This window comes from Kogia breviceps, chromosome 7 (assembly GCF_026419965.1).
Source record: "Kogia breviceps isolate mKogBre1 chromosome 7, mKogBre1 haplotype 1, whole genome shotgun sequence".
Classification (NCBI taxonomy): domain Eukaryota; kingdom Metazoa; phylum Chordata; class Mammalia; order Artiodactyla; family Physeteridae; genus Kogia; species Kogia breviceps.
Window position 1 is genome coordinate 35,793,485 of NC_081316.1, and position 27,561 is coordinate 35,821,045.

Genomic DNA, 27,561 nt, shown 5'->3' on the forward strand with positions numbered 1-27,561 from the left:
TTTTTAAATTGAACTTATTTACAAAAAACAGAAACATACTCACAGATTTTGAAAACAAACTTATGGTTACCAAAGGGGAAATGTTGCAGGGGCAGAGAGATAAATTAGGAGCTTCGGATTAACACATACACACTACTAAAATAGACAACTAATAAGAACCTACTGTATAGCACAGGGAACTCTACTCAATATTCTGTAATAACCTATATGGGAAAAGAATTTGAAAAAGAATGAATATATGTCTATGTATAACTGAATCACTTTGCTGTACACCTAAAACTAACACAACATTGTAAACCAACTATACTCCAATAAAAAAAAAAATTAGGTAAAAATATGATAGAATTATTAAGTGCAAGTGAATTTTGGAAGTCACCTAGCCTAGAGTATCCTAAAGCTCCACAGGATGTTAAGTGGTACTTCATTTTAAAAATGCTCCCTGGTCAAGTAAGTCTGAGAAAAGTTGAGCTAATTAAGTTTAAACTGTTTAAAAGAAAAAGAAAAAGTGAAAAAGTCACTCAGCTGCTAGTGGACATTGGGAATGTCCAAGTGTTCCTTGGAGTCCAAGTTGAGATATGATTTCTAACACCTGAAGCTGAGGATACTGAGGTTCAAAGACATTTGATGCCTTGACCCACATCCAGTGGTGTGCTGGTAAATGTTTAACAAGCAACTCTCCTCCTCCCTCCTGTCCCCAGAATACACATACTGTGATGGGCATACTCTTAGGTGACCTTTGCGGTCCCCAAATTTTGATGCTCATGCTTTTGTGTACGTTCTTCCCCTTGAATGTGGGTAGAACCTGTGACTTGCCAAGCTGATGAGATGTCACTTGTGTGATTAACTTACAGAAGACTCTATCTTGCTAGTAGACTCTCACTAAAGAATTTCTTTCTGCCTACTGGCTTTTAAAAAGTGGCCATCCCTGAAAGCAGAACCTGAAAAAAAGACTTGGGTACAGGAGCTTCTGGGGATCCACTGTGTGTGTTATGCTTCACAATAAAACAAGTCAACACCAATAACAACAAAGGTCTTAAATGTAATAGCTAACACTTATTAAATGCTTTCTATGTGCTAAAAAAAAAAGGTGGCCATGTGGGAGGCCCACAGGGCAAGGAGCTGAGGGTGGTCTACAGGAACTGAGAGCAGCCTTTAGCTGACATCCAAAAAGAATCCAGGGTCTTCAGTCTTACCGTTGCAAGGAAATGAGCTCTGGCTACAATCTGAGGGAGGCTGGAAGCAGCTTCCAACCCTGTTGAGCCTCCAGATAAAAACACAGCCCACCTGACACCCTGATTGTAACCTTGGGAGACCCTGAGCCTAGAACCCAGCTAACCTGTGCAGGACTCCTGACACACAGAAACTGTTAAGATAATAAATATATGTTTAAGCCAATAAGTTTACCATCATTAATTCTGTAGCAATCTATACCTAATACAGACATATATATGTACACACTTTCATTATAGTCTTACTGCTATAAAGGATGTGTAGTACTACAAATAATAAAATATGCAATAGTCTTTATTATCAATTCTATATAACCAGTTGATTCTCACAGAATACTTTTATTGATTTTTTTCTGAATTCCTGAATCCATAGACAACCTATTGTTGCAACTGATGAACATGCAAAGTTCCAACATGAATGCTGATTGATATTCTTATTTAAACTAATGAGGAAGATGAAACCAAAAAGACATATTTCAAAACTTTGTTCATTTTATGCTGAGACACATTTTGCTGAATTGGAAAATAGTTTTTGAATCCCAGAAGACTATTTCCTCCATTTTTTTGTACTATTCACAAGGTAACTAATAAAGAAATGAAACACTTTTACATTTACTCTATTATTAATACTTTTTCTATCACTTTGTTTAGTCTAGGTCAGGAATCAAACTTTTTCTGTGAAGAGCCAGACAGATATTTTAGGCTTTGAATGCCATATATGTATGTGTCATGTATTCTTCTTTGTGTATTTTTAAAATTCATTTGTTGCTATAACCTTATAAAAATGTAAAAAGCATGCCTAGCCTTCTAGCTATATAAAATCAGTTCTGAGCTGGGTTTGTTCCATGAGCCATGATTTGTCAAACCCTGGTCTAAACAATCAACAAAACAATAAATCATACACTCTGATTTGTATCATTTGCCAGTTTCTGTGGAGTAAATACTTCCAGCATGGCCAGTTTGAAGCTACTGACATGATGTCACTACATGTGGAGCTGGGAAGAAATGCAAAGTAGCGCACCATTTGTCTTAGTCTGCTCAGGTTGCCATAACAAAATAACACAGATCAGGTGACTTGAACAACAGAAACTTACTTTCTCACAGTTCCAGAAGCCAAGAAGTCTAAGACCAAGGCACCACCGGCTGACTTGGTCTGCAGTGAGAGCTTTATTCCTGGCTTGCAGGCAGCCCCCTTCTCTCCGTGATCATGTGGCAGAGCGAGCGAGCAAGCCAGGTCTCTGGTGTCTCTTTGTATGAGGACACTAATCTTATCCTATCAAGACCCCACCCTGATGACCTCATTTAACCTTAATTACCTCTTCACCTATCTCCAAATGCAGTCACATTGGGGGTGCAGGCTTCAATGTATGAATTTTAAGAGGACAACATTCAGTCCATAGAACCATTTCATAGCATTTCCACCACACAGATGCAAGATCACAGATAATAACAGTAAAATGTAGAAAAATAATTAGGGAATGATGAGTTTTCCGTATTTATTACCTTTGTTTTTAGTATGATTTATTTAATCATAAATCGACATAATTTAGTTTTAATATGGGCTATGCTAAACTGGCTCTCAAGATGCCTGAAGACATCATGCTTGGCTCTCACAAGCCATTTCAGACCAATTCCAGACAATTCCAGCACATCACTACCGAAAGCAAGTTAGTGCCCGAGCTGGTTCTAGAACCCAAATTTTTTTTTTTTTATTTTTATTGGGGTATATTTGATTTACAGTGTTGTGTTAGTTTCAGGTGTACAGCAAAGTGAATCAGTTATATGTATACATATATCCACTCTTTTTTTAGATTCTTTTCCCATATAGTCCATTTCAGAGTATTAAGTAGAGTTCCCTGAGCTATACAGTAGGTTCTTATTAGTCGTCTATTTTATATATAGTAGTATGTGTATGTCAATCCCAATCTCCCAATTTATCTCTCCCCCTCCTTATCCCCTGGTAACCATAAGTTTGTTTTCCCATATTTTTTTAATCTAGTGTTTTCTTTCTCCTTCAGCAAATTGCCAAGACATTATTAATACCTGTATTGCCTAATATCAAAAGGCAATGCAATCAACCTACTGTGCCAAGTAGTTTTTTTCTTAATTTCTCCAGGTTTTAACAGGTATGAAGACTAATAGATTTTTATCCCACAGCCTATAAATCCCTGGCTCCCTCATTATGCATGATTCTTGTATGAGTTTACTATTTTCTTTCTTGCCAGTCCAGAATTTTCCTGACAACATTTTGATTAAGTATCAAGGAAAGATTATAAACCAGTAGTTTCCCAAATATCTATGCACTGGAATCAACAGAGGAAGCTTCATAAAACAATACACCTGACAAATTTAGTTGTATATCAGAATTTGGGAGGGATGGACCCCAAGAATCTCTATTTTTAACAAATGCTGATGGTGATTCCAATGTAACTAGGCCAGCCTCTGTTGTCAGACAAACATTTGAGAACTCTTAGTATAAATGATAAAATTACTCTAAAGAACATGCCTTTCAGCAAGCTCAATATTTCTTATTCCTTCATATGCCTTTCTGGGGGTCCTTTTCAATCTTATCTATATCAATCTTTATAGTAATGCTTTGCTTCCATCCTGTGGACAATATGAACAAAATATAATTTTACTAGTTTTCTCATAAAAGTTAACAAGGCAAAACTGTAAGCATATGCTGTTTCTCCAAAATGTTTCCAATCTTTCCCTTCTGTTTCCTTTGCATCTCCCTGAATATTCTATCTTCTTTATCAAATTTGCTCTTAGGAAGGGATTAGATAAGCTTATTCACACTAACATGTAAATGACTAATATGGGAGCAACCTCAATTTTGCTCTCTCTCACAAACTATATCTCATCTCATCAACAAATCCTATCAATGTCATGATGTATCTATCCAAGAAGCCAACCACTTCTCACCACTTTTTCCACTAGAACTCTAATGAGGCCACCAGCCTCTTGTGCTAAACTATCATAACAGCATTGTAATGGATTTTCCTGGTTCTACCTTTGCCTCCCATCAGTGTGTTCTCAACACACAATCAGAATGGCACTTGTAGGTATAAATAAGTGTGTCATTCTTCTGCTGGAAACTCTCCAGTGGCTTCCTATCTTACTCAGAGTGAAATCCAAAGTCCTTAGTTACCATAGTCTACAAGGTCCCACACGATCACCTCTCTGCTCACCTCCTACCCTATCCCCTCTGTCACATGTTCCATCTACACGACCATACCTCCCCTGATCAACCCACGTAAAAGAACACACACACCCTACATCTCCCCATCATTTCTTCCCGCCCTACTGCATTTCTTGTTCAAAGCACTTGTCATTTGACATACTATTTATTATTGTCTGTCTCTTGCACTAGAAAGTAAGCACCATGAGAGCAGCAATTTGTTTTTGTTCATTAGTTTTGTTCACTATAGCTTCCCAGTACCTGGCACAGTGTCTGGCATGCGTAGTAGTCATTTAATATTTGTTGAATATAAATGATTGACCAAGAGTTAATTTTTGTCACCTTCCCACAGGCATTTCTCTCCACCAACTGCCTACCTGTTCTCCATCAACCCCTGATGGCCACCCTTCAGCACACTGGATTCCTCTCAATCAGGACCAGCTTCATAACTTGTGGGGCCCAGTGCAAAATGAAAACATGGGGCCCCGTGTTCAAAACTATCATCAAAAATCTCAAGATGGCAACAGCAGAACGTGCAATCAAGGGCGAGGTCTTTCTAAAGGCAAGACCCTGTGTGATTATACAGGTTGCTCACCCATGAAGCCAGCCTGTTTCCAGTTCCCTGAACCTTCCACACTTGTCCTCGTGCTGGCCCTACATGCTGCCTGACCCACCTTCCCCTTCTCCCTAACCTAGTGGTCCCAGATTATCCCTCAGGGAGGCATTTCTAAGCTCCCTGGGATAGATTAGACCTTTTGCATTTCCACTGTGTATTACCTCTTTCATAAAACCTTCACCCTTGTGATAACTGTGTTGATTTGGGTCTTCTCTGCTAGGTTATAATGTAGCTGGCAATGTATTATGTAACTGTAATCCCACCACAGAGCCTGGAACCTAGTAAGTACCAATAATTCCTTGTTAAGTTGGCTGAAATGACGAACAACTTGCTGGTTGTAGAAATTTAGATATTATAAATAGACTGGAAGGTATTTGGATCATCAGGGAACTCTCAGGCCATATCAAAACTGGCTGTAGTTGGGAGAGACTAGGACCCAAGCAGTTTATTGGGAGTTTCTGCCTCAGGCCTAGGAAGGTGTGGACATAGGACAGTGTAGGTCATAAAAACTGTCACAGCTTGGGCAGCCTTGACAGTGAAGCATGTAACAAGAGGAAGAGTAAGATGTTAAAGTTAGGAAAATGCAAGCCTGAGAAGAAGGCATATAAAATCAACAGTATCCCCAAGTCATGCTGAACCTGCGACTGCCTTGTTGGCGTCTTGATTTGATACACAGGAGCCAAGAGAGGCAGCCAGGCATCAGGAGTTTCTTGGCAGTGATGGCATCATGATTCAGTAAAGAGCATCAAGGGGAAGGGCCTGCATAACATGAATGCAGGTGTCCTAACCTCAGCCCGGCATGCTGAGGTGCCAAGGACAGTCTGAAGTACAGTTAAGAATCAAAGCTGAACCCCAGCCCCAGGAATTGGAGAAACTCTTTAGCACTTAAAGACTAACTAGAGCACGGAGCAAATAGCTGGAAACTAGGGTCTCAGCTAGGTATTCCATTCCAGAAGCCTGGTGCTAGAACAACAAGATGAATCCCAGATCCCAGCCACCAGCTGGTGCACACAGGTTGGCTCTGGGACTGAATGAGGCTGGTGCCGAGGATAGAAGTCCTCGGGTCCTCACCAGTACAAGCATACAGAAGGCAGAGCCAAGGCAAGTGGGCCTTCCTGCCTCCCACAATGTGACTTTCTCACCCAGGTGAGTTCCAGAAAATGTGTCTCACCAAGTAGATTCCAACCATTCTAAGTTTCCGGCACTGCACTGTAGCAGACACTTATTTACTATCTCCGTACTCATTCCCAATTCCTTCCTTGCCTACATTCTACTCAAGAGTTTGAAAAAAGTGAAGCAATCAATTTTCCAACATCCTTTGCAGCCAGGGGTGGCCATGTGAGACCATCCTTTCCAGTGAGACAGAAGAGTTTGGCTCCGCGAGGGCTTTAGGGAAAGTCTTTTCTCTCCCCATTAAAGGGACAGATGTAGCTGCCACTTCTTTTCCCTTCTTCCTACTTTGAAGAATGTGATGTGTGGAGTATAGAAGCCATCTTGCAACCATGAGGCAAGCCTGAGGATGAAAACCAAACATGCTAAGGATGGAAGGAGGAAAAATAAAAGAGCCTGGGTCCTTGACAGCATCATTGAACCAGCATCCAGACATCTTGCTATGTGAGAAAGAAAATTACAAACACTGTATTATAGCAGAGAGCACACCTACAACCTTCACTTACACCACTGATTCTGTAGTTACAGAAATCACAACATGCAACATTAGAGAGTATTTCTAAAGTGATGTGCAGTGGTTCAGAGTCGGGCACTGGCTTCAAACCTGAGTCTCACTGCGTATTAGATGTGTGAACTTGATCAAGTTTCTCAATCTGTCTGTGCTGATGTCCTCAATGGAGAATAATGTCCTCAGTGGAATTATAACAGAACCTACATTATGGAGTAAGTGAAGGGTTAAAAAGAAAAATGAATGAGGTTTTAGAACAGTACACTGAATGCGGTAAGTGTTCGGTGAATATTGGCAATTACGATGATAGCGCTGAGAGAATAAAATTAAAAGATTCAGAAAAGGAGCCATCACCACTAGCCCCTCCCTGTTTTTATTAGCCAAAGTATAGTCCTACAGTCTTCCTAGTACAAATTACCCATGGCCTTCTCTTTTTGTATTACACAGTTGTTTTTTCTGTGTTAGCATCTAATTCATATATGCATTTTAAAATGGAGAGGAATGGAAAATGTATTGACTACTTAACACCAAGAGACTCATCAAATCAAGATCATCGTTCCCAAAACAATCAAAACAAATAGAACAAAAGCATCTGCAACATATTGCCTCGCTGATTGAACCTCACTGGTATCTCCTAGGTTTCTCGTACAGTTGCAACACAATAATGTAACCTTCACAATGTGGATTCATGGCTCACAAATCAATAATCCTATGTGCCTTCATATAGCTGGAAGGATAGGATGCTTGCAGCTTGCTCATAAACCAGGTATGTTAAACCCTAACTATAAACAAGTTAGTGGTATTCAGTTGCCAGTACAAAGTACCATGTTTCAGCTATTTTATTCATGAACTTAATAGCCCATGAAAAAGATCTATTTACATTTCTGTTCTGTTATTTAACTACCAACAAACATATCTCCCCACACCCAGCAAGAAAGGCCTCCAACATCTGCCCACTACAAAGAAATTAGAAGAATTGGAGACACTTTCATTTCCAGCAATAAGGCAGAATAAATATCCTGAGAACTGCCTATCTCATAACAATGAGTGTTGTCAGATAAAATATAACAAACCCTTTTCGACAAATGAATATCTGAGCTTACAAGGAGAGAGAAGAAATTTGCAGTCAGCTACAGGAAGGAGGAGCTAGCAACCACAGATTTGAGTGACTGATGACCAAAGGACCACCAGATTTCACTGTTCAGGAAAGAAGAGAAGGATTTAGATTTTCTCAAGATTAGAAACAAAATCCTTAAGTAAAGCTGGGACTCCTAAAGAATCATGCATGCACTGGGGAAAATGTGGGCTAAAACTTCATCTGCCCACCAGAAAAGTGAGATGGATAAGTAATGCGCCTCTCTTGTATGTATAAAAATATCCCCCTGCATTTGTGTAACCACAGGCCTAGACTGACAGTTTCAAGATCAAATCTATTCATCTCTGTAGCATGGGATAGATACTACAGGTAAAAATATTAACATAAAGTGGCCTCAAATTAGTAGTTCCCAAGTGTACCTGGAAGAAGCAAAAAGCCCTATGCTACCCAGCCTTATGATTAAATTAAATTTTTAAATTAAATGTTAATTTAAAGTTCAGTTCCTCACATTAGTCACATTTCAAGTGCTCAATAGTCACATGTGACTAGTGGCTACCATACTGGACAGCAGAGATAGAAAATATTATACTTCCATCATTGCAGAAATTTCTATTGAACACTACTGGTCTGTACATACACACTCTTAAGTCAGGCTTCATAAGATCCCCATAGCTAACTGGTACTGAAAATGAGTTCATAATCCACAATTACTAAAAACAAAAAATACAAAGAAACAAGGCACCATGAGTGAGAATAAACAGAAAAAGAACAGTGGAATAAAGCTAATAACAACTTGGATAATAGAATTTTCCAATACATATTATAAACTACATATGTTTTAAATGTTTTTAAATTGAAAACGGACTCAAAAATGTAACAAATTAAAAAGATGCCATCAAAAGGGGTCAGGGAGATTTGAAAAAGAACTAACAGAACTTCTAGAAATAGATATGTATGTATGTATATATATGTGATAGATGTGTGTGTAATCACTGAAATTACAAACTCAGTGACTACAGAAAGAATTCATTCACTGGCAGATATATCTAAATAAACTACCAAGAATGCAACACAGCACTTTCCACAGCAAGTATAGAAATATGGGTAAAGAGACATGAAAGGCAGAGTGAGGAAATCTAACTGGAGTTCTAAGGGAGAGAGAAGAGAGAGAATGAGAAAGAGCCAATACTTGAAGAGAAAAGCTGAACATTTTCCAAATTTTATGATACTCACCTGCCCTCTCAAATTGAGGAAATTAATACCAAACAGGATAAATATAAAGTAATCCACACCTGGATAAATCTTTTTAATTTTTACAATTAAAAGACACATTTATTATGTCACTGCTCATAAAAGAAATGAATAAATCTTAATAAAACTGCAGATAACAAAAGAAAACAAGATTATACAGACTGAAAAGCATCACAACATTCAAGAGAATATTGACGACTACAGCAGATGTCTCCATATCAACAAAGGGAAGCCAGGAGACTGTGGGATAATGGCTTTAAAATACTGAGAGAAAATAAGTGACAAGCTAGAATTAAACATAGAGATCATTATTCAAGGATAAGACTGAAATAGTCATTTTCAAACAAACAAAAACTAACATATTTACCACTAACAGTTCTCACTGAAGAAACTTCTCACAGACACCCTCTGACAAAAGAAAAGTAAGCCAGGACAACAGACTGACAGGTAGAAAGGAATGGTGAGCAAAGATCATGTGAATAAATCACACCAACAATGACTGTGCAGTATAATTAGGCTGGGTAGTGACGAAACAAAATAGAACTAAAATTCTGAGAAAAGCAACAAAAAAGACAGAGATGGCTGGACTTCAAGCATTCTAAGTAAGGTCTGTTCAGCAGGAGGATAAAAATAATTAACTTTAGATTTTGTCAAGCTAAGTCTGGATGTTAAAACTTGAAGGATAACAACCAGAAGTAGAGAAATAAAGTGGATAACTTCAAAGTCAGTGAAGTGATAAAGACATACGAGGAATGATAAAAACCTAATTCTGAAGAGCAACTTTTTAGGGGAAGGGAGAGGCCATGCAATTGGAGTGGGTACAATGCCTCAATCTAATTAGTAATTGTTACATAAATAAATGTTTTATTTCCTAAATCAGATGTTGTCCACATGGATATTTCTTTTATCTTTTGTACCATTTCATTTGTCTAAAATACTTAATAAATTAAAACCAAAAAAATGATATGCCTCACTTGAAAAATATCCGCTGTACAAAGAAGTATTAAAAAAACCTCACAGGGCTTTCCTGGTGGCGCAGTGGTTGAGAGTCCGCCTGCCGATGCAGGGGACACGGGTTCGTGCCCCGGTCCGGGAAGATCCCACATGCCGCGGAGCGGCTGGGCCCGTGAGCCATGGCCGCTGAGCCTGCGCGTCCGGAGCCTGTGCTCCGCAACGGGAGAGGCCACAACGGTGAGAGGCCCGCGCACCGCAAAAAAAAAAAAAAAAAAAAAAAAACCTCACAAGATGAAAGTGCTTTCAAGTTTACAAAGTGCTTCTATTCTCACTGCCTCATTTGATCTTCACAACAAGCGGAAAAGGAAAGTAAGATGAGTTTCATATTCTCCATTTTGCAAACAAGGAAGCAAAAATGACCAGGGCAGGGAATCCCCTTCCTAAAGTCACACAACCAAAAAGTAGCAGAACTTGTCCTCCGTCTCAGTCTTCCAACTGTAATTCAGTGTCTCCCCAGAACACAATGTACCTTGCATCTGTCAAAAAATTTAAAGACTACTTTATAGAATCAGCAAGCCCCATAGAAATAGTATTTTACCTGAAAAAAATTCTGACTATTAACATAAGAATATACTCAAAAGGAACTTAAACAAGATTTATGCACAAGGATGTTCACTGAAGCATTATTTATAAAAGTGAAAATTGAAAATGACCTAAATATCTCACAGTACGGAAGTGCAGAGAATGGTATATTTGTGAAATGCAATGTTACACAGTCATGATAAACCATATTCTAAAAGAATATTTGTATCTTAGGAAAAAGCTAATGATATAATATTAAGGGGAAATATGGTAAATATTAACACTGTAATATCCATTCTTTTAAACTATAGATGTTGATGTAAAAACTGGCAATAATGATAGATGTATGCATATTGAAAGCCTATAAGTAAATGTACCAAAACATGAACAGTAATTATATCTGGGGTGGAGGGGTGGAAATCATCAATGATTTTTATCTTCACTCTCTAAAATGAACACATATTGCTGCTCTAATCTGAGCAAAGTAAAATTAACAAATTTTAGAACTCCCTTTTCACAAAAGCACCAGAAACTTTAAATATCTTACTCCCCCACTGAGTTAAACAGCTAAAAGTTAAAACATGCCAAGAGAAAAAAAAAAAAAAGAAAATAAAACAAATCAAAGATGAAGATAAAACATTTTTGAAATTGCATCATATGAGGCCTGGTTCTCATTATAACTGGGTCCTAAACAAATAGGTTAACTGGCCTCAGACATATAACTGAAAACCAAACACAGAAGGACCCTAATCCCCCAAGTTTCTGGAGTACCAACACTATTAGCTGAATATCAAAAAGGCTGCCCCCCCAAAAAAGGCACTCCACTTCAGCCGCGACATTTCCTCTATAACAGTTGTCTGTGCCACCGAAAGGTCAAATGATGTCTCAGAAAGTGCAAACTACCCAACTACAGAGACACATCATGTCTTCTAATCATAAGGCTGTAACCTGAACCAGGACAAATTAGGGACCCTTCCTAGCCATCTACAGTTCCTAAATCCAGGCATGCAAGGGCAGTAACAATTTTCTTGTAGAAGATACCCGTTCTGAGTCTCTTCTGCTGACTCCTAAAGAAATATCTAATTTAATTTTAAAGTTCAATTCACAAGCCAGCATCCAATACTACAGGCTGTCACTTCCCCAAACTTTTGTGTACCCATCATCTAATATATCGTGATGAGCTTCTGATCACTTCATTTAGTTCTATACTGACAGTCTCTTAAGTAACTATTCAGCAGGTCACTAGAGGTCTTGCTGAGGATGGAGAAATTTTAAGATTTTCAATCTTGTTTTCGGGTATAATGTCCCTGCCATCAAAATAAAAGCGGCTAACGGTTTTCCATTTCTTTTCTGTTAGACAAATGGAGAATGGAGAAGGTAATGAAATCCGGAAGCTAACGTATTAGGTGATTCGTCCCATTATTTAAATCAAACGTTCTTCTCGTATCCTTTATTCAAGCCCTCTCCTGTTTCCTTCTTCCTCCCCTGCTTCTCCTTGGCACTGTGAGCCTGAATCCAAGCGGTTCAGGAAAAAATAAGTTTGGAGCTCAGAAAAATCAGATTAATCTAGCTGAAGTCAGTAAAGTGGATTTTTCAGAGACAACCCTGGTAGCTCAGGCTCTTGCATAGAGACTCAGATCTCAATTAGGTGCCTTTGGGTGGTCGCAGTGATGATGATGGTATGATGATGGTGAGGAAGATGTTGGAAAGAAGTGATATGAGCTGGGAAACTCAGCAAAGATTAGCCTATGAAACAAAACCTATTTGTTACACGAACACCAAAGTGACTAAAACACAACCGATGTCAAAGGAAGACAGTACAGACCTAATTATGATGTGAAGTCTAAATTAAGCTTAACTTTGCCATTTATTGAAGACAAAACCCCTGTCTCCTCCACCTTCAATGAATGTCAGGAAGGTACAACACAACAAGCACATGCCTGACATCCAATTAAGATATTTACCGGGAAGTAAATAGTTCTGTACTTCACTGCTTGGTTTCCGAAACATTAAGGTGAACACTTACAAACCTACACATGATGTACAGGATGAGAAAGGAGCATTAGCTGGCTCAGGTGATTCTAATGTAGCCTGTATTGTGCTAACCCAGCAAGGGAATCTATTTCTATTAGGTTCTAAGAACTCACAAGAGGCAGAGAGCAGAGTTGGGGAGGGCAAAATCTTCAGGGCAACATAATAAGGATAACTTGAGAGCTTTCTTTCTGGGGGATTTAATTTAATTTATTTTTTTATACAGCAGGTTCTTATTAGTTATCCCTTTTATACATATTAGTGTATATATGTCAATCTCCCAGTTCAGCCCATGACCCACACACACACTTGCCCCCCTCAGTGTCCATACGTTTGTTCTCTACATCTGTGTTTGAGAGCTTTTTAATTTAAGAACTATAAACTGTCCAACTGATTTGTTTCTAAGATAAATCACTGGGAACACACAATTCCTCAATAAACATTGCAGACAACACAAAATATACCTCATCTCATACTCTGGCCAAAGAGAGAAATAAGAAAAGTAGAGGGAAAAAGTGGAGAAAAATATAAATCAAAGAAGAAAGAGAAAGGAAAAGAGAAAGAGGTAGAGTGTATGGATACAAAAGAGAGGGACGAAGAGGAGAGAACTGTAGACAGGGGAAAGAAGACCAGAATAAAACCGGACTGTGAGGTACGCTCAGTAGATTGTCAGGTAATTATATTAATTAATTAAACTGGTTTTGCCAATCCCAGCTTTTCATTTCATCCAGTGGACACTCCCTGTTATCACTGCCCTTTGAAATGCTGATTAGGTCTTCAGTATGGAGTCATTCACTTAAAGCCCCTGTGTTCTCCAAATGTTTTTTCTAGCTCTGGATAGGTCATATTTCCTCTGGCCAAAGCACTCCATGAAGTCTGCAGGAGGAAATAATTCTCTTAGCACCAAGACCAGAGAGCCTGCCTAAAGCAGTAGTTCTCAATCCTTGTATTAGAATCACAAGGAGAGCTTTAAAAGAAAATACTGACGTCCCAAATAAAATACTGATGCCCTGTCTGCTCTGAACTAATTAAATCAGAATCTCCGAGGACCAGTCCTCAATGAGGAAATCTTATGCTCTGGGTGGAAAACATTGTTCCATCCCCTCAAGAATGTAGAAGGGCTTCTAGAGTGTAGGTACCTACACTCTAGATTTTATAATTGTAACATGATGTATATAATTATGTTTTGTTTTTTTGTTTTCAGCTGGGTTCTGCCAAAAACAAATCAGTTTCTAAGAACCAAGTTCAGAGGCAGGTTTTCTCCGCAGGCTTGTGTCTACCTGACCTTTGTAACGTGTGTGCAAGAGGAGCTAAAACCACTGAGAAAGCAAAGCTGCAGCAGGAATTGTGTGTTCAATGACCCCTGAAGCACAGCTCAGCTTCACCCCCTCTTGTCCACTGCCAGGCCCACCCCAGCAGCTCAGCACCTTTTAATGCCTTTTACCTGTTCATTTTAGTCCAACAAATAAACTGTTCCAGAGAGGGTGCTAAGGTTTCAAGGAAACTAAACTGCTTAACATCAAAACAAAACAAAAGCCTTTTAGAAACTGTAAACCGTAAGAAAATTGTCCTTAAAACTGACCCTCTGCCCTCTGGTTCCACTGGCAGAATCCCAGAACCTGAGAGGTGGTTATTGCTGAGACAACCCAATTCTGAGAGAACCAAAGCATTATTTGCACATAATCCATGGACATCTTTTGAGCGTTAACAGGACAGTGGAGGAATAAACAAGCATGAAGATCATTATCAACTCTGGGCCTGGTGTGAAGATTCTCAACAGAGGACGTTTGAGAACTGACTTCGTGTCGTGTATTCCTTTATTCTGCCAGCTTGGAATTATTTGTTTACTTTGGTTAATAGTCAAGAGTGCTTTACTCATTGCTAATTGGAGACACGGTCCCTGCCCTGCAGAAGCTGGAAAACCAAGTAGAAAAACCAGAAATAGAGAGGAAACAGCTAAGTCAGGCTTTCCCCAAAGTAATCATGGGAGCTTTTGGAACTTCAATCAGAGATGCCCTGTGAGACTGGCCAATGCTCTCAGACATGGTGAAGTACTGCCTTGTGAGAACTAAACCAATGGGTATAACATTTTTCCTACCTATGTCATTTAAAATAAATTTGGATCCTAAACCTTCCCCTCACCCAGTCCCTTATGCTCCTTTATGAAAGAAAAATAATCACTGGCATTGATTCTCCTACCTTCCCCCAGAGAATATTCATGAATCCTTGGCAGGACACTAAGAAAGGACATGTTACAGCCCACCAGAAGGAAATGTCCCCAAAGGGCTAACCGTGCATGTGTTTCTAAGAAAGAGCGGGACAGGGGTCTGGGCTGGCATACAAAAAGCAGCAGAATGTAATTATCTGGAGCAGGGGTCTTGAGGTGAAGCAGACCCATGTCTACACTTAGCTGCATGACCTTGAGCAGGATATATAATCTCTCCAAGCTCAGGTTTCTCCTCTGTCAAGTATGTATGATAAGATTATTTAATTCAAAGGATAACGGTGGATATTTTACAATTTACTAATGAATGCAAAATGCTCAGCACAATGCCTGGCACAACATAAATGCACGATTGATTCATTCACGTAAGAAATATTTCATGAGTATATAGAAGGTGCCAGGCAACGTTCTAGGGACTGGGACAAGAAACACGACACAAATTCCTGCTTCTGTGCTGCTTACCGTCTACTGTTATGGTGTAGAGTGTTGCCCATGGTGGCGATTGCTATGGAGATTATGAAAGCGGAGAAGGGGGACAGGGAGTGGGGATGACACGCAGTTTGAAATAGACCTTACTGATCTGACAACGTGTCAAATCAGGAAAAACCTGAAGAGGTATGGGAATAAGCCATACAGAGGAAAAAGCCACTGCAACAGCCTAGAGTGAAAAGTTCGTCTGGTGTGTTTCAGATAAGCAAGGAGGCAGGAGGGGCAGGAAGAGGCTAAGTATGGGGAAGATTAGGAGGAGATGAGATCTGGGAGGTAAGGGCATCGCCAACTAGGGAGGGCTTTGAAGCTTGGCTTTTACACTGAGTAAATTAAGAAGCTGAGGAAGAGGTCTGGGACAAGTGACACGATCTGATTTACACTCTACCAGGATCCCCTTAGCAGCGATGTGCAGAAGAGATGGGGGGGGGGTTGTGCAAGAGCAGACACAGAGAGGGGAGTGAAGACAGTTGCAGTCATAGAGGTGACAGTTGATGGTGGCTTAAACCAGATAATGACAATAAAGATGGTGAGAAGTGGTCAGATAGATTCTGGATCTATTTTGACGGTTTAGTCGACAGAATTTGCCACTGAATTACATGTGCAATGTGAGAAATCGGAATCAAGGATAGCTCCTGATGTTTTAGCCTGAGCAAATGGAATGACAGCCTTTAATTGATGGGAAAAATGGACAGAGAAGCATGTTGGGGAAGATAGGTCATGGGAAATACAAAAAGCTCAGTTTCAGATGTAAGTTGTACATGCCTTCTGTACACCAAGTGGAGTTAGAAAGGAAGCAGTAAAATATGTGAATCTAGGATGGAAGGGTCAGGGCTGGATTCACATGTAAATGTGGGAATCACTAGTATATAGATAGTATTTAAAACCATGAGACTAGATGAGATCAGCAAGGAAGGGAGTAAAAACAGAAAGAGAAGTCCATGAAGAGAACCCTGGGAGCTTCGAGGGTCAGAACTCAGGAAAGCGCAGAAGAACCAGCAAAGGATACTGAGAAGAATTAGCCAATGAGGACAACCAGGTGATATATATGTAACCTAAACTTCCTTTAAGCTTATTTACCTAATTATGTATGCCCCCATGTGCCTACCCAACTAGTATGGCAAAACAGCTCAGAACATGAACTTTAAAATGCGAGAAACTTGGATTCAAATCCTCCACTAACAAGGTCTGTGATGCTGGGAAGTTCTTTAACCTTGCTGGGTCTCTGTTTCCTTGACTATAAAGTGAAGAGGATAACACTAATTTCATAGGATTATGAGGAATAAAGGAGACTTTGCATATAGAGCATAGAGCTGGGTAACCCAGATGCTCAATGAAGAATGGCTACATCATATGTAAATCAATGAATTTAGAACATTCCCTCACACCATACACAAAATAAACTCAAAATGGTTTAAAGACTTAAATATGACCTGACACCATAAAACACCTAGAAGAGAACATAGGCAAAATAGTCCCTGACATAAATTGTAGAAATGTTTTCTTAGGTCAGTTTTCAGAGGCAATAGAAATAAAAGGAAAAATAAACAAATGGGACCTAATCAAACTTCTAAGCTTTTTCCCGGCGGATGAAACTATAAACAAAACGAATAGACAATGTACAGACTGGGAGAAAATATTTGCAAAAGATGCAACCAACAAGGGATTAATTTCCAAAATATACAAACAGCTCATACAACTCAATAACAAAAAAACCACCCAATCACAAAATGAGAAGACCTAAACAGACACTTCTCCAAAGAAGATACACTGATAACTAATAAGCACATGAAAAGATGCTCAACTTTGTTAATTATTAGAGAAATGCAAATCAAAACCACAAGGAGGTACCACCTCATACCAGTCAGAATGGCCATCATCAAAAAGTCTACAAATAATAAATGCTGGAGAGGGTGTGGAGAAAAGGGAACCCTCTTACCCTATTGGTGGGAATGTAAAATGGTGCAGCCATTATGGAGAACAGTATGGAGGGTCCTTCAAAAACTAAAAATAGAGTTGCCACATGATCCAGCAATCCCACTCCTGGGCATATATCCGGAGAAAACTCTAATTTGAAAAGACACATGCACTCCAATGTTCATAGCAGCACTATTCACAACAGCCAAGACGTGGAAGCAACCTAAGTATGTCCATCAACAAATGAATAGATAAAGAAGATGTGATATATATAAATATATGGCTACAGTTTTTGAAATTATTACTCACTAAGCACTTTTTCATCCTACAGGGGATGCAAATAGCACAGTCTCAGGCACTGAGAACAGAATTAAATCTAGCAGAGAACAAAGGATGAAAAGTTCAAAAACATTATATAGACCATGGTCCCCAAGACAACCTCTTTGAAAGAAGTGGCCTTTTCCATTTGATTGATACAGTTTTATTAGCAAGTGGGACAAGCAGGGCACTCAAGTATTTCAAGAAGGAATGAATAAGAGACTAATGTGAAGAGACACTTAAGAGTTTGTGGCAGAGAGAGATCACTGGGAGTTCAAATGGACAGAGAGCACTTCATCAATGAGATGGGGAAAAACGTTTTAGGTAAATTTTTCCCACTGAATGAACCACAATTTACATAAACAGGCAAGAAGAAAGAGAAAAAAAAGAGTCTGGATTATAAAAAACTATAGCATTGGGATTACTGAGTAAGCTTTGGAATCTAAACAGAGAATCCTTTTGCCTTGTTAAGTTTTGTATTAAGGAAGTTTGTTTTGTTTCTCATTTGTCAATCACAGAATGCAATCGCCTTCACTCATGAATATCAGAAATAAAAGTGAACGGTCATTGAGCTCTAACTTGGGCCAGGCACTCTTGAAAGCAATCTACATTCAGTTACTCCTCAAAAGAATCCTCCAAGATAGATACTATAATTATTCCCACTTGATCGATGAAGCAGTTGGGACAATACAATTTTAACTAACTCTACTGAGTACTTAGCAGAGCCAGGACTTGCACCTCTACTCCAGAACTGAGCCCTTAGCTATTACAGTGTGTCCTGTAGAGACTATATGAGTGCATAGGTCCAAACACTGACAAGCGCCAAAGAACCTGTTAGGTAAAGAAAGCCATGGAGCAGAGAAATTTAGTCAAATTAATGGTAAAGATGATCATCAATATCATTCCCCTGACTGACTTGATTTTGAGCAAATCCATTTTTCTAAGTTGGTTTCATAGTTCAGATATTTGTAAATGAATGAATGAACAAAATACACACACTCCAAAAGTACCCTAATCTCTGAGTGAAACTGAATGTGCTTGTTCTTACTTTGGAACATCAAAACATCTCTAGATCTTTTTACTTCTCTCTAAAGGATGAGAATTGTTACTAGTTGTGAAAACTCATTAGCCATCTTTATTTGCAAGAAGGCTTTTGAAAAATATTTGCACCTGTTTTGGTAGAGCAGCTTCTATGCAATGATGCACCTCCTTAGAGAAATGCTTAGTGATTACTAATACATGCACAAAATGGAAATAAAATGTGGTGTACTAAAACTCATCGAAGCAACTGAGCAGAACGCCAAACATGTCTGTTTTCCCCAGAGTGATGGGCCAGAACAAAGACGCCACACCAGCCACCTGTGCCCATGCAGCTGGGACATGGGGGTGAACGTGAGCAAGCATCATGCATTGTGTTTATTAGCATGTTCCATGGTACATTATCTCTCAGGTAATGGTCCACGGGCCCGGCAGGGTTACCCACTACCGATAGTCTAAGTCTTAATACTCAAAGGACTTTTTTTTTCCTAGGTAGGGAGTGTTTTTCCCCACTGACCTATTCAACCTGCAGTCTCATAGCCTTCAAAAATAAACGAGCAGCATTAGATATTTTCCGATTTGCAAAGTGATAACATGCGCATGGTAGAACATTCAGAAAATACAAGCAAACACAGAAAACTGTAAAAGTTAACCTGTATTGCCACTCCCCAGGGGTAACTCCTTAGATTCCAGAATTTAAAAATCAAAGTACAAGTAAAACTAGCTCACGGGACTTGGAGGGATGACAGATGACAGTGTTGTGGCTGACTAGACAGTTTCTTTTACTGTTCTTTTAACCTTACTAAAAAGTCATTCTGTGAGTCTCTTTTTATGGGAAAGAAGATAATAGGGCTTAGTTACAATTCTTTTTATAGTGAGAAAATAAAGATTTAAAGGAGGAGATCAGGACCACCCAGATGCTTATCTGAACAGAACTAGAACTGCTGTGTTTGAGCACCAGGCTTGGCCCTCTCTGTACTCCACTCTCCAAGGTGAAATCCCACTGTTATAAATTCATGGCTTTGGGTCTTTATGGCATTTTGCTTTTCAACAGTGGCCTATAAGTTCACAATATCCCAGGAAGGGAGGAAGAGCTTAAGCTTTGAGTTACAAAATTTCAGTGAGTATTCTTTCCAGACGCAGCCCCTCAAGGGAGCCAGAGGACCCTGACAGCCCTTCATGGCACCCCTCGCCCAGGACTCTTCGCACCTGTCACGGCCCCTAGGATCCTGCCTGCTTTCCTTTATGTCTTGAACTCTACCACCTCCTGTCTGCTCTTGGGGTTAATGCTAATAATATCAACTCCTTATTGAGTGTTTAATATATGCCAGGTGCCATATGATACATACGTTATCTAATTTAACACTTAGGATAGCCTTGTATTCAGTTTATTATCTCTATTTCATAGACACAGAAATACAGGAGGCATATTCCCAAGGTCATGGCAAAGTAAACAGTGAAACTCAGATTTGCATCTAGGACTGTCCAGTTCTAAACTCTTCTTGCTTCTGGATACTGAGAAGGATGAACTCTTCCAGGGTCTTGCCATGGCCGTTCTTGAAACCCTTTTATTGTTAAGAGTTACTACAGATCACTCTGGGGAAATCAGACAGAAATATCAAAACAACCAATAGGACTTTGGACGTAAATCATCTTGATTTCAAGGTTTAGCAACCCAATTTAGTAGCTGTGCTCCTGACCTTTGGCAAATCACTTGAATTTCAGAGCTTAATTTCCTTTTCTCCAACTGGGAGGATCTAAGTATTTTACTCAAACCTATGGTGTCTTTAAAATTTGTCATTCAAACCTGCATACTTTTGAAAGGGAAAGGGGGTGCTATTAATAATTGTGGTGTGACAACAGGTATAAAACAGGACTTGCCAAGGCATATCAGTACACATGATCCTCTGTTAAGGTCAAAGAACCTCCTGAATTGCCCAGCATATAGTTGAGGGTCACAGTGTAATAGACTCCTTTTTTTTTTCTGTATAAATGAAGTATTGAATAGTACAGTGGTTTTTCAACCAGGGGCAATTTTGCCTCCTAGAGAACACTTGGCAATGTCTAGAGACATTTTGGTTGTCACAACTCGGGGAGGGAATGCTATTGGGATCTAGTGGGCAAAAGGTAGATATGCTACCAAACACCCTACAATGCACGCAAGAGGCCCCTATGAGAAAATGGCAATTATGCCAAGGTGGAGAAACCCCCAAAATGCACTTTCCATTAAGGCAGCAGAAGAGAGGGTAGAGAAGGTCTCATGTCAAGGACAGAAGTTCGCTTGGCTTCTCACGGTTTTATCCTGGGTCAGCCCAAACATGGAGCTACTGAAATCAGTCCCCTTGGAATTCAAGAGAAATGGTACATTCTTTTGATAGTTTAATTACTAGAAACAAAATTGCAAATGGGCCTATCACCACTCTGAAAGTATCATCTCACATCTCAGAGGCAACTCCCTATGTAAGGAATCAAGAGGCCAAGTAGAGCGTACCTAATGCAATCTGCATATATTCAAAGAACAGCAAGCTTGCATGCAATCAACACAGGTGCTTCTCTAAAGGTATAAAATTGTAATTAGCAATAATAAAGCCTTCATCTGACTTGCCTTCCCTAGGACATGCTCTGATGATGAAACAAGTTTAATTTTAAAGCCCTGTGCCTAACATGAAGCAACTATTTGGGGAACCAAAGTTCTCTGAGCGTGAATGAGCAATTACCCTCAACTGTACGGGCCACAATTAATTGATCATGCACTCATATTTTCACACTCTCAGATAAACATGAAAGAGATATTAAAGATTTTAAAAGCTCTGTTCAGATCTGCACCCCTCCCTTACCCCCATCAGGCCAAGCTTCAATATTCAGTGTTTCCTTCAGTCTGTGCAGCTTGGCTCCGGAGACTGGCTATAAGGCTGGATATGTAAACACATTTATCTCAACTCTTAAGGCAAATGTAGCTCATTAAAATACAGTTACAAGTAAAACATAATCCCTCTTTCTCTGTAGAAAGGGCACTTTGTAGTTTGGGTACCCTTCTGAAGGTCTAAAAACTTTAGGAAAGAGAATTTTTTTTTTCTTTATTCCTGTTTCTCTCTGTACTATCAGCCAGCAGATCCCTACCAGGAGAGGGATTTTCCTGCTCATCACAAGGGTAAACAAGTTCAAACAGCTTCACAGATCACTGCTGATCAGTACGATGTCCAGCTGGTCTACTGCATGGGCTCCCAAAATTAGTGGCCAGTTTGGGCCTCCTACAGTGGTATCTCTTCCAAGCAGGAAGGGGATAAAAGGAGCGAGTTCAGAGGCCCTCCCACACAAAGATGTCTTTTCTGACACAAGTCTATTTATCAAGGCAGAAAAAGTACAGAGAGACAAGAAGGAGTGATGTCTTCCTGTCACTGCAGATCAGGGAGATAAAGTCAAAGTGATACGAGGCAGGGAGACTGAACAGCTGAGATGTGGAGAAGGTTCAAGAGATAAACCGTCTTGAGTTTAGAGAATAAGGTGAAGTTTCTGCTTTCTACTGGGAAAGTCCTTCTCCCCATCTGCTTTCTCATCTTTTAAAAATGCACCTTTAAAAAATTTAAAAAAAAAAAAAGAACTTTCTTCTCAGATAGCCTCAGATAGAATTAACCACTCCCAATTTGGAGCTGCTATAGGAGAACATATACAGTTCTATTATATTCACTGGACTAAACTAATACATTTACTTAAATGTATGTTATGGGCATTTTTTATTTCCTGCTGCCCAGCACTGTGTCTTGCACAAAATAGGGCATAAAATAAAGTTTTGACCAACTGAATTGAAATTATACGGGAACCATACCCTGATGCTATATTGCTGTGTACTGGCTCTGGAGTATAGTCAGATACATAATGGTTAATATCTCTCAAGCACTTACTAAGTGCCAAGCACCATTCTAGGTGCTTGGTAGTTGGCATATGACAGTATTATTCCCACATACTAATTGGACTACAACCGAGTAAGATGGGTACTCATATCTCCATTTTAGAGTCAAGCAAGTGAAGGCACAGAGAGTTGTCTGTGGTCGTGTGACCAATAAACGACAGGCCAGGATTCAAAGTAGGCATTCCATCTGTTAAGACCACATTCTTAACCATTAGGTTATACTGATGCAAGAGACTATTCCAGGGTGAACAATGGGCAGAGAAGAGTCTAATGCAAGTTCACGTCATAAGCAGGTACTGGGCTCAGATTATCATATATACACTCTTATATATAAAATAGATAACCAACAGGGACCTATAGTTATAGCACAGGAAACACCTGTGCTATAGGTGCTCCTATAGCACACCTATATACACATATAGGTGCTATACACTATATACCTATAGTGTATAGCACCTATATGTGTATAGCACAGGGAATTGTACTCAATATTTTGTAATAACCTATAAGAGAAAGGAAAGGAATCTGAAAAAAAAAAAAAAAAAAAAAAAAAAAAAATATATATATATATATATATATATGAATCACTTTGCTGTGCACCTAAAACTAACACAATATTGTACGTCAACTATACTTCAATAAAAAATAAAATTTAAAAAAATCTGGGGGGCTTCCCCGGTGGCGCAGTGGTTGAGAGTCCGCCTGCCGATGCAGGGGACACGGGTTCGTGTCCCGGTCTGGGAGGATCCCACATGCCGCGGAGCGGCTGGGCCCATGAGCCATGGCCACTGAGCCTGCGCGTCCGGAGCCTGTGCTCCACAGCGGGAGAGGCCACAACAGTGAGAGGCCCGCGTACCGCAAAAAAAAAAAAAAATCTGGAGCAGAATTCAGGATTTGGGTCCAGGGCTAAACCAAGAAATGGCCCTCAGGCAGGCCACTCAGATTGCTTATCACCTCCTCTGGGTTGTCAGCATCCAGATGGATGCTGCTCATCCTGACTAGTCCTGGAGCTCTGGGACAGGACTAAATAGAACACGTCAGTATTTCTCAACCACAGAGCGCTACTGGTATTTGGGAACAGATAATTCTTTGCTGTGGAGGGTTTGTTCTGTGCACTGGAGGATGTTTAGCAGCATCCCTGGATTCTACCCACTAAATGCCAGCAGCGTTATCCCAGTTGTGAAAACCAAAATTGTCTCCAGACATTACCAAATGTCCTCTGGAGGCAAAATCACCCCCAGCTGAAAATACATGTAGCCCCTAACCAGACAAGACAGACTCAGAGTGTACAATGACCCTACTTCCCTTTCTGTCATCAGAGTAAACCACACTCACCTGGAATGATGGGACACTAACTCTTAAACCCTTCCTGGGCCACATATAGTCACCCTTTCTCCTGCCACTGAATATTGGCAGGACAGAAGGTGATGTTAAAGTTCAGCAGTGTCTTACTGCTTGGGAGTCTAAGTTTCCTGTGTAACCGGTCACTCATTTAGGGGAAAAGGAATCCAGTTGACCCTCGAACAACACGAAGGTCTGGGACACCAACCCTCCATGCAGTTGAAACCCTATGTGTAAATTACAGTCAGCCTTCTGTATATGCAGCTCCTCTATATCAGTGGTTCCTTTATCCACATTTCTGTATCCACGGATTCAACATCCGTGGATTGTGGAGCACTGTAGTATTTACTACTGAAAAAATTCCGTGTATAAGTGGACCTGAGGCGTTCAAATCCACATTGTTCAAGAGTCAACTGTACTGGTCCTCGTTTTGCCCTAGAACTAGAATGGCCTTCATCAGACTAATATACCCTAGGAGGTAAGAAGAGCAAATGTAATCATTCCTATTTAAAAGAGCATGCACACGAGACTCAGGTTAGGTGATTTATCCAAAGTCACAAAGCTGGCTTGTGTTAGAACTAAGACTCAAGCCCAGACTTTTTATGTCAAACTTGATTATAGCTCCCTGATACCACCAAGGGGAGCAAAGCTTTCACAAGACCAATTAAAGCAGAAAGAAAGGTGAAAACTTTCCAACTGCATTCTGATGACTAAATCATCTTGAGGCGAGAGTGGGAAATGTCCAAACATTAGGAATACTTAAAATGAAGCAGCATACAAGGGCTGAATGGGAAGCAGCCTGTGCCAATGAAAAACAAATAAGGATTCTGTCACATCGCATCCATCTCTAACTTGTACCATTTGGTAAATAATAGAGCTAAGCATTCCTGCAAAAACGCACTAGCTAAAAATTCCCAAGTACAGCTGACGAGTCACTGAAAATATACATCTTCTCTTGCATCAGCTTGGGGGGAAATAACAGCACATTACATTTTGGCTTCATCTTTACATCTGCAGCCAAGAACCTCTTTTCCTACCAGACAGCCATGATGTAATGTGCCTGCCACAATGAAACAGCCAGTGACAAGAACCAGGCAGACAGAGAGGAAAACAGCATCCTCTGAAGAACTGAATATTCTCCTAATCAGAGAGATCAAACCCAAACATCTGACACCCCTGGAGCTACAACAGTGAGAACAGTTTGTTCCCAGTTGCTACTGGTTTAGCAGATCAGTCTTCACGCCCACCAGCCAAAATATTTCTCACCGTTCCATATACTCAGACATAGCTTTTACAGAATGACAGCATCTGTAACACCATGGCCTCTAACCCGCTGTGGACCCCGAGTATACTCCTTTGGAAGTTGTAAGGCTGAGGTAGGTATGAAAGTGTTCGATCATTCATATGTTACACATATATTGCTAAATCCTATTCAATCCTCGTCCCTGGGCTAGGGATACCAGGAGGAATAAGAAAAAGTTCTTGATGCAAATATCTTACAGAATTAAGGAAAAGACAAACATGCAAATATTTACTTTGGATACTTGGAGGTAAGCCTGATAAATAAGTTCAAAATGTAAGAGGACTAAGGAGAAATAAATGACCAGTTGTGTCTAGGATCTCAGAAAGCAGAAGGATGATGTTAGCAGAGTATTAAAGATGGAGAAGTTAAGCAGGTAGATAAAAGAAGGAAGGATCTCCCCAGCAGATGGAACAGAATGTGCAAAGGCACGGATATATGAAATACTCAAGTAAGTTATAGAATCCTCAAAACTTCAGTAGGGCTACAGCACAGACTGTGAGTGGGTACGTGATCAATCATGGCCAACTTTATCTTCCACTCTATGGAACTAGTTTCTACTTTACCTCATAGATAATGAGGAGTTATTGCTGATTAGGAGAAAAGACACATGATCAAATTTGCATTGACAAATATCAATCCATTTGAAATGTAAGGAATGGACATATAATGCAAATTAGACAGAAAGCAGAGGAGGGGACTTCCCTGGTGGTGCAGTGGTTAAGAATCCACCTGCCAATGCAGGGGACACGGGTTCAAGCCCTGGTCCGGGAAGATTCCCACGTACCACAGAGCAACTAAGCCCGTGCACCACAACGACTGAGCCTGCACTCTAGAGCCTGCGTGCCACAACTACTGAAGTCTGCACGCCTAGAGCCAGTGCTCCGCAACAAGAGAAGCCACTGCAATGAGAAGCCCGTGCACCACAATGAAGAGTAGCCCTCACTCGCCACAACTAGAGAAAGCTCGCATGCAGCAACGAAGACCCAACGCAGCCAAAAAATTAATTATTAAAAAAAAAAAAAGCAGAGGAGGCTTCCAACAAAAAAATCTAAATAGAGTGGAGCTCATGTTCCAATGGGAATGGGGAAGACACATAAAAAAATAAATATAAAATACGTTATATGAGCTTCAGGTATATATGTCTCTGTGTGTGTGAGAGTGTGTGTGTGTGTGTGTGTGTGTGTGTGTGTGTGTGTGTGTGTGTGTCTGTATAAAATTCATTTAATCCTACGAGGCGGTACTATTATTATCTGCATTTAACTCATGAGAATACTATATCAGTCAGAGCTTGATTAGGAAACTAGAAGCCAGCCTAACCTATGGATTCCTGGTACGGGAAAGAAGGTGAACACTGAAGCTGTTCATAATGTTTGGAAGGACCAGGAGAGTAAATGCTGGGAAGCAACCATTAGTGATCTCAGACTGTAGCAATGAAGTCAGTCATTTTGAGAGCTCACCAGGAAGCTGCTAAAAATCTAAAGAATCTCTGGGAGCCTCCTACCACTGCTTGGAGCTGCAGTGTAAACAGGTCATTCTTAAGAGCTCATTGGAAAACAGCTGTGGCTCCCACATCCACCAGGTGTCTGGCTGTAACTGCTTCTGGAGAACAGGGGCTTCTCCTCTCCTGCCTCCCAACACGTGTCCAAGGGCCTGTCATTGGCTGCTACTAACCAGAAATCACTTAGGAAAGAAAAGTGTGGGAAATTGTTTTCCTGCTTCTGTGTAATATGACGTAAATGGTGCCTTTAGAAGGGGTTGGTGGTGGAGGGGGTGGTGCCCAGTCAACAACACAGAATCCAGCATAAGAACTGAGGCACGGAGAGTTTGGGTGACTTTCCCAAGAACCCCTAAGAGTTGAGACGAGAGAGGTTAAGTAACTTGCTCAGGGTCACACAGCTCATAACAAGTAAAGCCAGAATCTGGGACCTAGGCAGTCAGATTACAAGGCTGATCCATTTAACCACTATGCTGATATGAGGAATGAGGGAAAAGAAGAGACGAAGAATAACTTGCAGGTTTCAGATTGGATAACAAATTTAGATGCTGCTAAATTTAAACTATTCTAAACTGGTTTTTTGCACACACACCCCCCAAAAAGCCATGTGAAACAGGAAAAAAGAAGAAGAAAAAAAAAAGCTTAAAGGCTATAATCCTCACTTAAATGGAATTCCAAAAAGCTCTTAGTTACTGGTATCTGGACCTTGAAAACTTTCAGCACACCTGTGACTTCAGTGGCCTAGAGGAAGTGCCAGGACAAAACCAGTGTGAAACACCCCTTAATTTTAGTCCTGGAAGCAGAGCAGAGGTTCGGGGATCAGGTCCTTGAAGCTGCTCTTCTCAGCCTTCAGAGAAGGTTGCTCTTATAGTCCCAGGATAAAATGGCTTTCCAATGAGACTTCTATAAAA

The 27,561-nt window shown here is 40.1% G+C and overlaps 1 protein-coding gene across 2 annotated transcripts in view; it reads right to left on the reverse strand.

The window, feature by feature from the left end:
• Positions 1–27,561, reverse strand: part of NELL1 (neural EGFL like 1) — an 866,603-nt gene that overhangs the window by 547,390 nt on the left and 291,652 nt on the right. The gene's annotated exons all lie outside the window — the stretch shown is intronic.